At 44.9% G+C, this 5,283-nt stretch overlaps 1 long non-coding RNA gene across 1 annotated transcript; it reads left to right on the top strand.

The window, feature by feature from the left end:
- Positions 1-3,969: 3,969 nt before the first annotated feature.
- Positions 3,970-4,758, top strand: LOC134096101 (uncharacterized). The gene is made up of 3 exons (XR_009940695.1): positions 3,970-4,103; positions 4,183-4,234; positions 4,305-4,758. It is a non-coding gene; the product is annotated as an uncharacterized LOC134096101 (long non-coding RNA).
- The last annotated feature ends 525 nt before the right edge of the window (positions 4,759-5,283 follow it).

Here is a 5,283-nt window from a genome sequence, read left to right as displayed (position 1 = left end):
CATGATGTGCAAAATTCATAATCATAACCATAACTCAAATTCTTCGAATATTTGCTATAGAGTGTAAATGTAAAAATTGTTTAGATTAATACAACACACATGCCCACCAAATCTGGGCCATTTTCGTGAATGCATGTGTCAACCACAACAGACAGCGTGATAGGTGGCGCTATAGAGTCCCTGAGCCACGCCCTAGGCCAAAGCTCTGTCTCTGAGTTTCGATTGCAATTCTACAAATGGCTGCCAAATTACAAGAGTTTTAGAGCATGCCAAGTTGGTGAAAAAAAAAAAACAGGTAAGACGGAAAAAGAATAATAATAATAAATATAGCCGCAAGCGGCGATGGCGGGCCCGAGCACCTGCGGTGCGGAGACCTGTGACATTTCGGAATCTAACAAAGCAACATGAGGCGTGTTGGTGGACATGTGCATGAGCAACACACATGGCCACCAAATTTGGTCAATTTTCTTGAATGTATGTGTCAACCACAACAGACAACGTGCTAAGTGGCGCTATAGAGTCCCTAAGCCACACCCTAGGCCAGAGCTGTTCTTCACTAGCGGCAGTAATAACACACAAGCTCGTGAAATTTGATTCATTTTTGTGAATGTAAATGTCAACCCAAAACGGGTAACACGCTAGGTGGCGCTATAGAGTCCCTAAGCCACACCCTCAGCCAGAGCTCTGTCTCTGAATAGCGATGGCAATAACACATGTGCCTACCAAATTTGGTTCATTTTCGTGAATATATGTTTTAACCACAACAGACAACGCACTAGGTGGCGCTATAGAGTCCCTAAGCCACAACCTAGGCCAAAGCTCTGTCTCTGACTAGCGATAGCAATAACACATAAGTCCACCAAATTTGGTTCATTTTCGTGAATGTTTGTGTCAACCACAACAGATAACGTGCTTCTAGGTGGCGCTATAGAGTCCCTAAGCCACACCCTAGGCCAGAGCTCTGTCTCTGACTAGTGATAGCAATAACACATAAGTCCACCAAATTTGGTTCATTTTCGTGAATGTTTGTTTCAACCACAACAGATAATGTGCTACTAGGTGGCGCTATGGAGTCCCTAAGCCACACCCGAGGCCAGAGCTCTGTCTTTATCTAGCGGCAGCAATAACACTCAAGCCCACCAAATGTGGTTCAATTTTGTGAATGTTTGTGTCAACCACAACAAACAATGCTCTAGGTGGCGCTATAGAGTCCCTAAGTCAGACCTTTGGCCAGAGCTCTGTCTCTGACTAGCAATAGGAATAACACACAAGCCCATCAAATTTGGTTAATTTTCGTGAATGTACGTGTCAACCACAACAGGCAATGTGCTAGGTGGCGCTATAGAGTCCCTAAGCCACAACCGAGGCCAGAGCTCTGTTTTTATCTAGCGGCAGCAATAACACACAAGCCCACCAAATTTGGTTCATTTTTGTGAATGTTTATGTCAACCACAACAAACAATGCTCTAGGTGGCGCTATAGAGTCCCTAAGCCACACCTTGGGCCAGAGTTTGTCTCTGACTAGCAATAGGGATAACACACAAGCCCATCAAATCTGGTTAATTTTCGTGAATGTATGTGTCAACCACAACAGGCAATGCACTAGGTGGCGCTATAGAGTCCCTTAGCCACACCCTAGGCCAGAGCTCTGTCTCTGACTAGAGATAGCAATAACACACAAACCCACCAAATTTGGTTCATTTTTGTGAATGTATGTGTCAACCACAACAGACAACCCGACAGAGCGTTCTTAAGCCTTCTTTAATCATTGTCTAATATTAAGGAAAGTTTAAGATCTATTAACCAAGGTGTTGTCACACACACACATGGCAAATAAGTTGCAGGATTGTGGTGCCTTCTCTCATCCTCAAGTTGGGTTATCATCTGTTGGCCTTCTTACCACCACCAGAGAGGCATGGGGGATGGGTGAGAGAGTGTGTGGGAGGTCGGTATGCAAATGAGGGGGGGGGGGGCATGGGGCTAAGATAGAAAGAGAGAGAGGGAGGGAGGCAGAGGGGTCAAGGAGGAGGCCGTGTGTGTGCGTAACTCTCTGGAAAGCTTGCGCGTGTGTAATGTGTGTGCGGTTACATGTGGTTCTGTGTGTGTAACAGGACCAACATGAAGGCGCGGATGAGGAAAGATAGTAACACAGAGCCATCCTCATATGAAAACCTAAATAACTCACTTTCTGTTAATGTGGTTAAAGTCAAAATTGCAGCATAGGTTAATATGATTATTATTATTCATCAACTTGCTTCAAAATATTTTAGCTAAAACTATGTCCACCACAATCATTAATGCGCTTTTAAAAAATACAAACAACACCAAATTCAAAACTTTGTATATGACTGTCACTACAAACACACTAACTAGTACTCTATTAGATTTCATCCAAATTAGTCACTGTTTTCTGCCTATAACACCAACTTTTTGTTCCTTTTATAAGACACCTAGGTTCAAACCTTCGCCATTTCGATATAGTTTTGAAATTCAAAAATCTGTTCGCAATTTCTCTTGGGCAACCCCTCAAGATCATTTTACTGCTAAAATGACATGATTTCGACAAACCGTCTAGGAGAAGTGTTTCAAAATACATGATGTGCAAAAATCAGAAAATATCACATAATTCAAATTCTTTTAATATTTACTATATAGTTCCAATGTAAAAGTTGTTCGGATTAATACAACACACATGCCCACCAAATTTGGTTCATTTTCGTGCATGTATGTGTCAAACACAACAGAAATCGCTCTAGGTGGCGCTATAGAGTCCCTGAGCCACACCCGTGGCCAGAGCTCTGTCTCTGAGTAGCGACAATAATTCCACATGTAGCTACCAAATTACAAGAGTTTTGGAGCATGCCAAGTTGGTGAAAAAGGGCCGCACGGGCTAAGAGGAAAAGAGAATAATAAGAAGAATAATCTGAGCAAAAACAATAGGGCCTTGCACCTACGGTGCAGCCGCTGCTACAGCGGCCGCACCTCGGTGCTCGGGCCCTAATAATCTGAGCAGAAACAATAGGGCCTTGCACCTACGGTGCAGCCACTTTCAGTGGCCGCACCTCGGTGCTCGGGCCCTAATAATAATAATAATCTGAGCAGAAGCAATAGGGCCTTGCACCTACGGTGCAGCCACTTTCAGTGGCCGCACCTCGGTGCTCGGGCCCTAATAATAATAATAATCTGAGCAGAAGCAATAGGGCCTTGCACCTACGGTGCAGCCACTTTCAGTGGCCGCACCTCGGTGCTCGGGCCCTAATAATCTGAGCAGAAGCAATAGGGCCTTGCACCTACGGTGCAGCCACTTTCAGTGGCCGCACCTCGGTGCTCGGGCCCTAATAATAATAATAATCTGAGCAGAAGCAATAGGGCCTTGCACCTACGGTGCAGCCACTTTCAGTGGCCGCACCTCGGTGCTCGGGCCCTAATAAAACCTCTCTCCTCTGCTTCAAGGCAATCTGTTGTAGTGACAAAACCAGACACTAGAAAGCACAAGATACAAAATAGAGCCAACTGATGTTAGAGTGTTATTTGGACCGTCTTGTTTACTGAACATCAAAGAACAAAGGATGAAGAAAGGAATGGAAAACAAATAACTAGATGTACCACAAAGCGGTACAAAATATGACGACCGCTCAGTCCTGCACATTCTCTACACAAAAATAAATCAAGCTTGTCAATTTGTTTCCATCTCCTACTCCATCCCCTGCTGCAACTTTTATGTATGTAAATGATTGTGTGCATGCGTGTGCTTGCTTTTGTGCATGTGTGCTTCTCTGTGTGTGAGTTTTCACGTGTGTGTGTGTGTGTGTGGGGGGGGGGGGGGGGGGGGTAATGGTGTGCATGCATGTGGGTGTGTTTGTGCATGTGTAGCAGGACTAGGTCCACGCCCCGTTAGTTAGCTCGGCAGTGCCCTTCTGAGTGGCTCTGGGCAATTGGAGGTGAGCCAATCAGCATGTGGGAACAGCTATAAAGTTCTAGCTTTTATTTTGAATGCTGACGTCGTAGCTACACAACGGTTGTTTACCTGACTCCAGCCTTCACCGTTTCCCTGCTGTATTGGCCTCTCCTCTGGCCAGTTCTCTACGTCCACCGACTGCTTGGTAGGTAATTGTGGCATTGTGTTTAGTAGGCTACGGTTATGTATCATTCAGTAGGCTAACTCTAACATTGGGGTTTTAGGATTCCAGCTAGTCGCTGAACATGGGCCTTTATAACTGACCACAGCTGAGCGGTAGGTCATGTTAACTGTTTTTAAATTAATATGTAAACTTGCGTGAGTTTAATTGTATATTCTTTAGCAGATCTCGGGCATAACAGGGAGCGGCAACATCAAGGCATCTTGGTTCCAGTTCCGACGAACGCTGCTGTTTTGTTTTGTTTGGTGTTGTATTGTTTGTTTCATTCCGTTTGTTGCATCGGCTGTGTTTAGCCACCACGAAGTTGAGTGACGACAGGTGTGTTACGGTTTGCTATCCGAGTGACTACGAATTCAGTCCGGTTACGGAGGCTATTCTTTATCTTGTGTACACTGTGTGTCATGCGTGGAGTGATTGTGCCAATTAACACTGTTTGCCGTGAGTGCATTGAGTGCCATTTATTCACGAGTGTCTCATTCCCTGAATAGTCACCTCTACTGACTTAAGCGAACTCACTCTGGAGAGTTAGCGAACCCACACTGGAGAGTATTAGGCTACTGACTTGAGCGAACCCACACTGGAGAGAACTCACTCCCGATGTTTTAATGATGATAATAAAAAAAAGAGTTTATTTTTGGACACACGCTTCTCTGGTTTTCTGTGACCCCGAACCTGTGTTGCCTGGTAGAAGGGCCTCAGATGGCGTAGTCGACATGTGTCAAAATATAGCACACCATTCACTTTGCCACACATGCATGCGTGTACGCGTGTACGCGTTTGTGTGTGTGTGCGTGCAGGTGCATGTGTGTATGCTTATGCCTGCCTGTCTACTGTGTGTGTGTGTGTGTGTGTGTGTGTGTGTACATGCATGTGTACGTGCATGTGAGTGAGTGTGTGTCTTTGTATCTGTGTGTGTGTGTGTGTGAGAGAGAGAGAGAGAGAGTGTGTGTGTGGATGCCTGCATAATTTTTGCTTTCTCATCTTTGAGTAGGTGGCACTATACAGTACACGAAGTGACTGGTTATAGAATGGGTTGACATGGCTTCTTAAGACCAACTTACAAAAAAGGTGACTGATCAAAACGAAAAACAATGGTTCCATGCTATCCATGGGGCTAAAATCTGACTAAACCTATATGAACGCC

The sequence above is a fragment of the Sardina pilchardus genome, chromosome 11 (assembly GCF_963854185.1).
Source record: "Sardina pilchardus chromosome 11, fSarPil1.1, whole genome shotgun sequence".
NCBI lineage: Eukaryota > Metazoa > Chordata > Actinopteri > Clupeiformes > Clupeidae > Sardina > Sardina pilchardus.
This window is presented reverse-complemented; position numbering and strand designations above follow the sequence as displayed.